Genomic DNA, 12,583 nt, shown 5'->3' with positions numbered 1-12,583 from the left:
GATACTGGATGCTTTTGCTGAAGGTGTGATTTCTATCTGTCCTCAGTTTAAAGAATATCACTAATTATCTGTTTTTCTGATAGTAAATGTTATTTGGAAAAATAAAAATTTCCGGAAGCCTTGGCATCCTCTCAGCTGGCTGGCTTTCTTTGTAGTTTGTATTTCTATTTCACGGCAAGTTATTTGTGAGCAAGTGCCGTGACGAAGATCTGCAAAATCATTGAGGATAATCTGCTTCCAGATTGGGGTTTCCAAAGGCACATCTGAGTCATGGTTTTACAGGATCAAAACCTTAAATGGCATATGCAAGCCCCAAAACTATAGCTCTCTTGGGGCCCTTTCCCCATAATTGCAGAATGAGAACAAAGCTGATCAGCTGTACAGTTTTATTACAAGCAGAGTCAAACCACTAGCAGTTTCAATCCATCTACCAGGAAGGATCTAAGCACTAACAAATATTAGGGCTGCGTTCACGTAGTCTTGATTTACAATGTTATGTAAATTTAATGCAAATTAGGTATGGCCCTAGGACTCCTGTCAAGATTCCAGTGCAGTCAGTTGTATGCAAAGTTTGACTGTAGCTTCTATTAATGTGTTATGGAATTGATTATTGCAGCATTTAAATTATTGCTCTCCCAACTCCTCTGATTAATAGATTGAAACCAGAGTAAAATACGTCAGAGAGTACCTGTGCAGGGGTGGTTTAGTCATGTGACCTCTATATTGGTCCATTTGCAGTGGCTGACAGCTTCATTTTATTGCTTGTAAAAGGCATGTCTACTGACTTGCAAAGTGCCTATCACACTTCGCGTGAATTCCTTAATAAGAGACACCAGGGTTTGGATGTCAGGTGGTCCATTTAAATGTGTAAACATAACTACAAATGTGTAAATAGGTAAAAGGTTAACTTAGCAACTTCCTCAAAACTCAAGCCTACACACAAGCACACACACACACACACACAGAAACACACACTTCAAAAGAAAAGGAAAATTTCTACCTCATTTAATGGCAAAGAGAGGGGGGATAATTAGTTTACTTAAGGTCCCTTAGAACAGATTTTATCTAATGAACAGCAACACATTATAGTGTGAAATTCCTACACAATTTTAATACCTTCACAGTCTTTAATGTTATTGGAAACTCACTAGAGACCACAGCTAGAGAATGCATATTGTCCTACAAGGAACAAAATTGGGCAATCTGAGGATTACATCCCTTGGTTTCTAGATGAGGAAACAGAAGTTAATTAGGTTTAGGTTACTTGCTCAAGGTCACACAGAGAGTTCAGGGAGTAGTTTGGAAACAAGCAGACAAGGAATCCAATTGAAGGCCATTCTACTGGAATGGGAATTTTTCTGCTGTGACTTTTTAAGAACTACCAAATTCCTATTTGAGTTCTTAGTGCCAAGTGCCCAAAGCCCTTCCTCCTTTTTGCTCATTCATCTACGTACATTTTAGCTACTAACACAACAATCTGGAGAGAATTAGAGCTAGGTCAGATCATGCTGCTTATACTTCCCTATTAAGTTATTGAGTTTAACTTAATACTAAGAGATGGAAAAGAACTATACAGTTGAAGTACCGTTTATTCATTATCCTGTTGGCTTCTAATAATGTTATTATGAAGTAGATATTAATAACTTGATTATAAATATGAAAAAAGTTTGAAGTTCAGAAATGATAAGGAGCTACCCAAGGCTGCCTCGTGGCTTAGGAGTGGGTTTCAAACCCATATCTGTTTGACTCAAGATATTATAGTATTTTCTTTTTAACCGTACTGCTTTAAAAGAAAAAATGAGCAACAAAGCCTGTTCTTGTAAGGGCAATGATGGAAGGTTGCTTCCTCCTTGAACCTGAGTTATGAAGGGAGATGTTTTGGACAGTTATATGGATGTTGGCATTTGATATCTAGCACCAGATGGCTGATTCAGTTCCCCTTAGAACGTTCAACTTTGTGATTATGTCAGTGGGTCCACCCCGTTACCGCTGTTTATTCACACTGCCTCCTACTCCTTGCCTCCATTTTACATGTTTTCACCACATCAAAGATTCTGTCTATAGGCATGTCTGCCATCCTTCTTTCCTCCAATCCCACAGCACCTTCCTTCAGAATATAAGGGTCTTTTGAATTTTTTAAGTCTTTCCTTACTCACCATACACACTTTCTGCAAATCCCACATAACTCATTATTAAATAAATACTGTGTTCTTTTTCTTTGCCCAATGGGGAGGTCACCTTTAGCTTAAAGATGCTGTGAGATATCACTGAAGAATAGTAGTTAAGAAAGTGGGGCTTCATATCTCAGTTTTCTTTCTTGCTTTAAATCAATTTTGGGGTAACCTATTTGGCGCTTCCCTGATAGCTCAGTTGGTAAAGAATCCACCTGCAATGGAGGAGACCCTGGTTCGATTCCTGGGTCAGGAAGATCCACTGAAGAAGGGATAGGCCATCCATTCCAGTATTCTTGGGCTTCCCTTGTGGCTCAGCTGGTAAAGAATCCACCTGCAATGTGGGAGACCTAGGTTCGATCCCTGGATTGGAAAGATCCCCTGAAGAAGGGAAAGTGTACCCATTCCAGTATTCTGGCCTGGAGAATTCCGTGGACTGTATAGAGCATAGGGTTGCAAAGAGTCAGACATGACTGAGTGACTTTTACTTTCACTTGATTTCTCTAAGGCCTCAGTTCAGTTCAGTCACTCAATTGTGTCCAAATCTTTGCAACCCCATGCACTGCAGCACGCCAGGCTTCCCTGTCCATCACCAACTCCTGCAGCTTGCTCAAACTCATGTCCATCGAGTCAGTGATGCCATCCAACCATCTCATCCTCTGTTGGCCCCTTCTCCTCCTGTGTTCAATCTTTCCCAGCATCAGGGTCTTTTACAGTGAGTTGGCTCTTCACAGCAGGTAGCCAAAGTATTGGAGCTTCAGCTTCAGCATCAGTCCTTCCAATGAATATTCAGGACTGATTTCCTTTAGGATTGATTATTTTGATCTCCTTGCTGTCCAAGGGACTCTCAAGAGTCATCTCCAACACCACAGTTCAAAAGCATCAGTTCTTCGGTGCTCAGTTTTCTTTCTAGTCCAATTATCACATCTGCACGTGACTACTGGAAAAACCATAGCTTTGACTGCATGGACCTTTGTTGGCAAAGTGATGTCTCTGCTTTTGAATATGCTGTCTAGGTTTGTCATAGCTTTTCTTCCAAGGAGCAAGCGTCTTTTAATTCCATAGCTGCAGTCACCATCTTTAGTCACTCTAAAGCTTGGTTTAATTTAAAGATTTCGTGACCTAGGTAAGTCCCTAGCTTGTTTTCTGGAGATCATGTGTTCCCACCAAATAAGGTGATGATGATGATGGTGGTGGTGGTGATAGTGAGATAGTGATACTAATGATGATAACCGCTGTGACAACAAGCAGGCTGCTGCTGCTGGAGTAACTCTCATGAGGCTCTCTTTGTGTTGGATGCTTCCCAGAGTCCAACAACACCCTCCACTTGTTGCATGAGACCCTTGAGTAGGCTCTTCAGCTGTTATTTGGGTTCCTTCAATGTATTTTCTTCGGTTGTCCTTTTCCTTAGCATCTAGTCTTGAACTTTACTTCTTTGGGATTCTAAAGGGCTTCTTAGACCAGCATCACCTTTTAGCTACTTTTATTAAGGATGTCTGAGGACAACATGCAGCGTGTATCGACAACACACAGAGAGTGTGGTAAGTTCTATTTTTGACTGGTGGTACACCCCACTCCACAGTTTCTTATTAAGGCATTCTGGAGATCAGGCCTGATAATTTGCACTCTCACATGGCCTCATACCCTAGTTGCGCTTCTCACACATTCTACTGATGCTGCTGGTACTGGGGCCGTACTTTAAAAGCCACTACTTCAAAAGTAGTATGTACATTAAGAACATCTAGGGAAATAATCCTGCATAATTTCATTCAATTTCAAATAATGTTACATCCCCTAATATTTAAAACTATTCTTGGACATGAGACAGGAATGGTAGCTTGGAAAATAACTTGACTTTCATGATAACATCTTAGGTCCTCTAAGGCTTCTTACCTAGCCTAGTCCTATGGAAACAAAATCTCTCCCTAAACTGTCCATTTCATGTATCAAAACAAAACAAAACAAAACCAGTTGAGACATGCAAACTTCTCTAGACTTCAAAAATCTCAACTTTTAGTTTAAGTGTTTGTTCCCCTTACATTTCTCCTGTATCCCTCCATTTCTCCTGGAAATATATATATTCCTTTAGTCAATATATATTTCCACAATGTGAATGATTTTTCAGCATCTCCAACATTTTCTCTTCTATTCTGGTGATTATTTTTCAGGGAGAAAGTAAGTTTTTTTAAAATCAGTTCATGAGAGTCATTACACAGAAAATAACCTGTGTTGAAATAAATATGCTTCATGGTTCGCTAAACTCAATCTTTAGCCAAATGACATCTCCACACATCTTCCTCATGAGGAACACAGGTGAAAGTTTTGCATCAGCAAATTCACAAATCAATAATGACCTTTGGGATCACTTGTGATTAGTGAAATTAAATTTTGCATCTGTAGAAGTCAGGCTATTCAAATACAAACATTCATTCGAGATACATAATAAAAGATGGGACCCACTTCTAAAGCCAGATAGTTTGGTTTCTACACCACCTCTTTTACAGATTCTAAACTCAAAGATTGAGAAAACAATACCTTTCACTTAGATAATATAAATAAATTTCTCTGGCATCCTTCCAATTAATAATGTCCATTTCTCTCCGAATGTTACCTTCCTTCCTATGATTTCCTATTTTTTTCTGCTTATGCCAGAGATGGAGACACTTGTGTTAAGGCAGTATTTCTCTTTATCTGATCCTTGCATAAGCTGCAAAAAAGTCAAGAAGTTGGTTTATCATACTTTTCAAAATACAGATTCCTGAGAACCACTCCCAGAACAACTGAATTGGAAGACTTGGGAATGTGGCCAAAATTTACAAGTGTGTTATGCTCTGCAGGTGCTTCAGATACATGTGGGAAAACCAAGAACCACTGCTGTGGCAATCTAAGCAATCAATGAGAGGAGTGTGTTGCTGCCTGCCTGTTCATTTACCTGTGTGACATGGCATCAAATTATATCTAAAACTCTGCAAAGCAGGTACTAGGGCCTTGTCATAGAAAAATTAAAAGTAAAAATAAATCTGTGTACTCATTGAATACAGAGATTAATCTCATCTTCTTGAGCCCTGGGAAAGATGGCTCCAAAAACAAGGTGGTTTTTTAGCTGTAACATTAGGAATCTCCATGTGTATGTGAATACAAAGGACACCCTGTCATGATGTTATTTTTTAAATGTAGATCTTACTTATTAAATGTCTCATTCATTGTACCTTATAACATTTGTCATGTTTTCAATGTATTTATTACATTATTCGTGAGTCTGTTACCCATACTGGAATCATTTCCATGTTGCATCTTTTGCTTTCTTTTTATGCTATTCTCATTAACATTTTTTAAAAATATTCATTTTATTTCATTAAGCCGATTAACAATGTTGTCATAATTTCAGGTTAACAGCAAAGGGACTCAACCATACATATGCATATATCTATTCTCCTCCAAACTCTCCTCCCAACAATATTTTTTAAATGTAAAAGTAAGATACTCATGCTTATTGAGTCAGTGATGCTGTCCAGCCATCTTATCCTCTTGCCCTCTTCTCTTCCTGCCGTCAGTCTTTCCCAGCATCAGGGTCTTTTCCAGTGGGTCAGCTCTTTGTATCAGGTGACCAAAATATTGGAATCTCAGCTTCAGCATCTATCCAGTATTCAGGGTTGATTTCCTATAGGACTGACTGGCTTGATCTCCTTGCATAATTACCTGAATTAAACCAATATAACTATGGAAAAAGTATGAAAGTTAACTCTTGTGAGAACCTGTGTGTTTTATCCTCACACTAAAAATTTCATATTTCCTGTATCTCATTAATCCAAGCATATCATATTGGCTTGCAATTGCATATCTGTAGATACGCTCTTAATAATTGAAAATTCAAATGTTGGGAAACATTTAATGTTTTCATGAATACTAGTCTAGAACTTACTGCTCCTAAGATTTAAATTCTTGGATGTATTTTACAATTCTATCAAACATTCCTAATTCTGGCTAATATCTATTACCCAGAACTCGAAGCAGCCATCCTTTGATCTCTTTTAATTGCTCTCTTCTTTCCTTCTTTCATTGGTTCCTTTGTTCTCCCTCCCTCCCTCTTTCCCTTCCTTAATCAGTATCATGTTGCAATGATTATTTTTTAAATAGTTTAGCATCACCTACAAAATATTACGCAAACTGTTTGCCACTGCATTGAAATTCAACTTAGCCTGGAGCTCGATACATCTTTTAAATGTTCTAATGAAATAAAGAATTTGAGACCATCTTTAGTTATATTTGATCTGAGGGATAATTCTGTTGATTATTGAGTCTTACTGATTAACTAGAATTTCATTTGGATTTTACGTGCTGAAGTCTACTAATTATCCTACTCTTCAGCTTAATTTTTCAGACAATAGCCTCTTGATTGGCTGTTAATAGGTCAGGATCAAACTTTAAGGACATCACTAATCACATCAGCAATCAGAGAGCCAGTGTAATGGGAAGAAGTGAAATTTTGGGGCTAAAATATTTGGGAATATTACCTCATGCAGTTTTAATTTGATCCCCTGCAGGAAGAACTTCAAGTCTTGTCTAAATCAGGCCCACCCACTCATAATTAATTATGATCTCCAAGTTCTGTATATGTATTTGCAGTCCATCTTTTAGATATTATTGGGCTTCCCAGGTGGCGCTAGTGATAAAGAACCTGCCTGCCAGTGCAGGAGATAAATGAGAAGTGGGTTTGATCCCTGAGTTGGGAAGATTTCCTGGAGGAGAGCATGACAACCCACTCCAGTATCCTTGCCTGGAGAATCCCATGGGCAGAGGAGCCTGCTGGGTTACAGTCCATAGAGTCACAAAGAGTTGGACACAGCTGAAGCGACTTAGCATGCATGCCTTTTAGTTGTTAAAATAAAGACACTATTTACACCCACATACTTTCTGCTCTAACCTACATTTTGTCTTTCTTAAAGCTGAGAGAAGTAAAAGAAGAGAGAAAAAGTTATTTAGTACCTAGAGCTGAAGTGAAGTGGCGTGAAAGTTGCTCAGTCATGTCCAACTCTTTGCTACCCCATGGACTATATAGTCCATGGAATTCTCCAGGCCAGGGTACTGGAATGGGTAGCCGTTCCCTTGGTTCAGTGTAAAAACCCAGACTCCATGAAGGGAAGAGAGCTACTTGACAACACAGACCAATAAATTTTCAGCTCTATTCAAAGGTGCAGTATATATTCTTGATTCATTATACCGATAATAATTTTAAGAACTTTGGGTCAAGGTTTGATGGTGATTAGGAGGAATTTGGGAGTGGGGATTTATTCTACATTAGATCTGCATTTGCCAGTTTAGCTATATCCAGTCTATGCCACCATTATTTTTATTTGCATTTACATAATATCTGTGTGGTTACTCAGAGATGTGCTAGTTTTTACACAGAATTTTACCTATTAAGATAAGGAAAACTACTATTTCAAGTATTTTCAAATAGTACTGTATGCCACAGTAAATTATCATCATCTGTGCATTTATGTTTTCTGTACACTACCAAAAAGAACCCTCTCCCCACAAAAGCGAAAAACCCTGTGTACTCTTAAACATTTTAAAGACATTTTTTAAAAGATTCATATACCTAAAAGTCAAGAAAGATGACACATATCTTTTTCAATATATGTGTATTTTCATCATTTCAGTTTGCTATAAATAGGCAACATATTTTTGGACAATGAGATGATTGAGTTTTCTTTGAAGTTTGTCAAAGCCTAGGTCTGCCTCAGTGATAAAGGACACAAAAAACGATAAGACCTTTTTCCTTCTTTTTAGTGAGAAAAATTATTAGGTAAGTTTGAATATAGTGGGAAAGCAGCCCCAGCCTGTGCCCGGGTCTATCCAAGGAATGTTTCTAAGGGTGTCGGGGACATTCTATAGAAAGATGGCCTGTGATCTTCATATGTCAAGGTCGTGAAAGTCTAAAGAGACAGAAGAAATACTCAGTTTATCATAATATGTTCAGTCCCTCAGTTGTGTCTGACTCTTTGTGACCCCATGAACTGCAGTATGCCAGGCTCCTCTGTTCTTCACCATCTACCAGACATTGCTCAAACTCACGTCCGTTGAGTCTGTGATGCCACCCAACAGTCTCATCCTCTGTCACCCCCTTCTCCTCCTGCCCTCAGTCTTTCCAGCATCAGGGTCTTTTCCAGTGAGCTAGCTTTTCGAATCAGGTGGCCAAAGTATAGGAACTTCAGCTTCATCATCAGTCCTTCCAATGAACATTCAGGGTTTCCTTTAGGATCGACTGATTTAACCTCCTTGCAGTTCAAGCAAGAGACTCTCAAGAGAGTCTTCACCGGCACCACAACTTGAAAGCATCAGTTCTTTGGTGCTCAGCCTTCTTTATGGTCCAACTCTCACGTCTGTATATGACCACTGGAAAAACCATAGCTTTAACTATATGGACCTTTGTCGGCAAAATGATTTCTCTGCTTTTTAATATGCTGTCTAGGTTTGTCATAGCTTTTCTTCTAAGAATCAAGTGTCTTTTAATTTCATTGCTGCAGTCACTGTCTGCAGTGATTTTGGAGCCCAAGAAAAGAAAATGTCACTGTTTCCATTGGTTCCCCATCTATTTGCCATGAAGTGATGGGATTGGATGTCACAGTCTTCATTTTTTGAATGTTGAGTTTTAAGCCAGTTTTTTCACTCTCTTCTTTTGCCCTCATCAAGAGGCTCTTTAGCTCCTCTTCACTTTCTGCCATTGGAGTGATATCATCTGCATATCTGAGGTTGTTGATATTTCTCCTGGCAGTCTTGATTCCAGCTTGTGATTCATCCAGCCTGGCATAATATGATACTGGATATAATATACTATCTTATATTGATCATTTTGCTAGAAATGACTTTGTTGTGACAATTGACAAAACTTGAATAGAGTTGCTGTGTGAAGAGTATATGGGAGTTCTTTGTATTGATCCTGTAATTTTTCTGCAAATTTGAAATTATTTTGAAAGAAAACTAAAAACAGACTTGCTAAGTTGTTAAGTTGGTTATCAGGATTAAACATTAGTGAATAAATTAAAAATTACAAAACTACAATTAAAATTACATTTCAATAAATAAAAATGTAATAAAAATTATACTGTGTTCAATATTGAATAATCAAAAAAGATTTTAAGCATATACTGTTATAAAAAGTTATGAATAAGATATATTACATCAAAAAGTCAGAGGAGAAAATTTATGAGATAATCCCAATAACCAACACAAATACCTATGATATAATTCAAATAATTTATATTATTGATTTTATTAAATACTGACACATATGAACTAAATAGGGTGTCTTTCTTAACATGAGATAGATAGGTAGCCTCAATAATAATTAATTCAGGAATAAGATGGGGATATCAATGATCATTTTTTAAAATTATTCTGGAAGTTTTAGTTAATGCAATTGGACAAAAAATTTAAAAGGTATAGTTGTGGGGAATAAAAGAAAGAAACATCTATAATCTAGCTAAAGTGATTACTAATTTTAGAAAACCCTCATAAACTAATGACCAAAAATATTAGTACTAGTATTAGTACTATATAGTACTAATAGTACTAAAAATATTATTACTAATAGCAGTTTAATAAGTTGTTCAATTATCTGAAGAAACATGTAAAATTAATAATTTTTTTATTTGGTTATAATAAGTGTTTACAAAATTACTATAAAATGCCTGCTCACGAAGCCTTAATAATATAAAAAGCATTTAAGAATAAATTAAATAAACAGTGTGGAGAACCTGAAAGCAGAAATTGATATCATTTTACTAGGCAAGAAAGAAGTTCTTTTGTTTGCCTTTGTCTGTTTCATTGATATTGCTACTTAATTGTAAAGAAAATACCTTATTCTTTTATTTCATTTTTTTAAACTTTTTTTGTTGTATTGGGGATAGCTGATTAACAATGTCGTGTTAGTTTCGGGTGAAAAGTGAAGGGGAGAGCCATACAAAAATACTTCATTCTTGAATGGCAACACAAATAACGGGAAATGACAATTTTCTGCAAGATAAATATAAATTTTGTACACCTAAAAATTACTTATGGGAGTTTTTGATTAAAATTATACTTAATTTGTCAAATTAATTATAAAGAATAAATGGACATAAATAGTCAATACACTTTTTTAAATTGTATTATTGGGACAGGAATTCTGCTCTACTTCTATGTATTAACATATTTTGTAAAGCTGTTCATAAATGACTAAGTCGCTGGATATAAATGAAATGCATAAACACTACAACATACACCATACACTGCTGCTGCTGCTGCTAAGTCGCTTCAGTCATGTCCGACTCTGTGTGACCCCAGAGACGGCAGCCCACCAGGCTCCGCCGTCCCTGGGATTGTCCAGGCAAGGACACTGGAGTGGGTTGCCATTTCCTTCTCCAATGCATGAAAGTGAAAAGTGAAAGTGAAGTCGCTCCGTCCATGGGATTTTCCAGGCAAGAGTACTGGAGTGGGCTGCCATTGCCTTCTCCAATACCATACACTAGATCTAGCTTTTATTTAAAATCATGGAAAAAAGTATGATTATTCAACAGATGATTTGGAATAATTAAAGAAAAAGTAAATATGTGTACTTACTGAATAACCACTCATGAAAATTAATACCAGATCCCTCAAAGATTTAAAAGTAGAAAATAAAGGGAAAAGGAAAATTGACACTTTTATATCTCCCTGTTGAGAGTGTAAATTAGTGGAAACTTTGCATAGAGGAACATAGAGATGTCTTTCAAATAAAAGGAAAACCAAAAAGGACCATCAATAAATATGCATGTAAACAGAGTTGCTGTGTTGTTGTTCAATCACTAAGCTGTGTCCTACTCTTAGGGACCTCATGGACTGCAGCATGCCAGGCTTCCCTGGCCTTCACTATCTCCTGGAATTTGCTCAAATTCATGTCCATTTAGTCGATGATGCCATCAAACAGGGTTAAGAAAGCCTTCTTAGCATAAAAACAAGTGGAAAAAAAGCATAAAGAAAAAAAGAATAAATTTGACTATACATATATAAATGTCTGAAATTAAGATGAGGGATAAAGTGATTTTATAACAAAATAGGTAACAGATAAAATCTTAATGTCATCAGTATAAGAATTTCAATAAATAGGAAAAAATCAGTACAGAAAATATGACTAAAATTTGTTTAAGGACATAAATTGCCAATTTACAAAAGGATCATTGAAAATAGAGAACATCTGGAAAACTGTAAAACTGCCATTATAATCAAGAATATATAAAGTAAAACAACAATAAATTATTAGTTTTGCACCCATAATACTGGTAAAGGGTTAATGGAGATAGAATGTGGCTAGCCAGAAAAGGCAAGTCAGTAGGAAAACTGACACTTTTATAGCTCCCTGCTGAGAGTGTAAATGAGTAGAAACTTCACCAGAGTAGTGTAGGCCTAGAGTAATGTAGTAATGCAGGGCTCTATCCATCACAGTTTTCAACTATATTTGTGTCATTTGACCTAATAATTCCACTTCTGAAAATGTGTAAAAAGAAAATCCTCTGAAATGGAAGTACAGATTTTTGTACAAAGTGTTCATCACAGAATTATTTTTCAATGAATTCTGGAAAGCACCTGAAATATATCAGAATATGGAATGAGGGGGTAAGCTTGAGTCATTTCATAGAAAGAAATGCTGTTATAATGGACATTAGAATGCCTAACATTCAAACCTCTTCCCTGTGTTTAGGAATTTCTCTTTCATTATTGTTGGAATGTAGACATTACTACCCAGAGTGAAAGCTGAAATGAAATTGAGATACCCTCAAAACTAGGGCTTAAACCTGGTATTCAGCCTTGAAACTCCACTGCATTTGCCCCAGGCTCAACGGCAACCCCCTCCAGTACTCTTGCCTGGAAAATCCCATGGACAGAGAAGCCTGGTAGGCTACAGTCCATGGGGTCGCAAAGAGTCGGACACGACTGAGCGACTTTCCTTCCTTTCCTTGCAGAATTATTAGTACAAATTACTGATACAAGAAACTCAGGACCAAAGAGAATCTATTCAGACAGTTGGTGACATTCATAGTGAGTTTATCTAGTAGTGGCTGTATCTCTGATGTTCTGCTGAGACCTGCATCTAGAACCGTGCTGTCAGTGGTGAGAGCTATGTCATCTCATGTTCAGATTCAACAGCAGTCATTCTTGCCTCATAAAAGTTTTTGGTCATAATTCTGGTTTTACATGCTTCCTGGTTGCAATGGCAGACACAGGAGAACTAGAGGTGCTTTCTCTTTATTCCAATTAAGAACTCTGATTTATTCATCTAAGCAACCATTAACTATCATGCTTTATAAAACATGATTTATAAGACATCTTATTATGTAATAAACATATTTGCAATGTATGGTTAATTGAAGTGGCAGATTACGAAACAGTAT

At 37.0% G+C, this 12,583-nt stretch overlaps 1 protein-coding gene across 3 annotated transcripts in view; it reads left to right on the top strand.

The window, feature by feature from the left end:
* Nucleotides 1-12,583, top strand: part of LSAMP (limbic system associated membrane protein) — a 708,470-nt gene that overhangs the window by 384,647 nt on the left and 311,240 nt on the right. The gene's annotated exons all lie outside the window — the stretch shown is intronic.

Source organism: Ovis aries, chromosome 1, assembly GCF_016772045.2.
Source record: "Ovis aries strain OAR_USU_Benz2616 breed Rambouillet chromosome 1, ARS-UI_Ramb_v3.0, whole genome shotgun sequence".
Taxonomy (NCBI): domain Eukaryota; kingdom Metazoa; phylum Chordata; class Mammalia; order Artiodactyla; family Bovidae; genus Ovis; species Ovis aries.
This window is presented reverse-complemented; position numbering and strand designations above follow the sequence as displayed.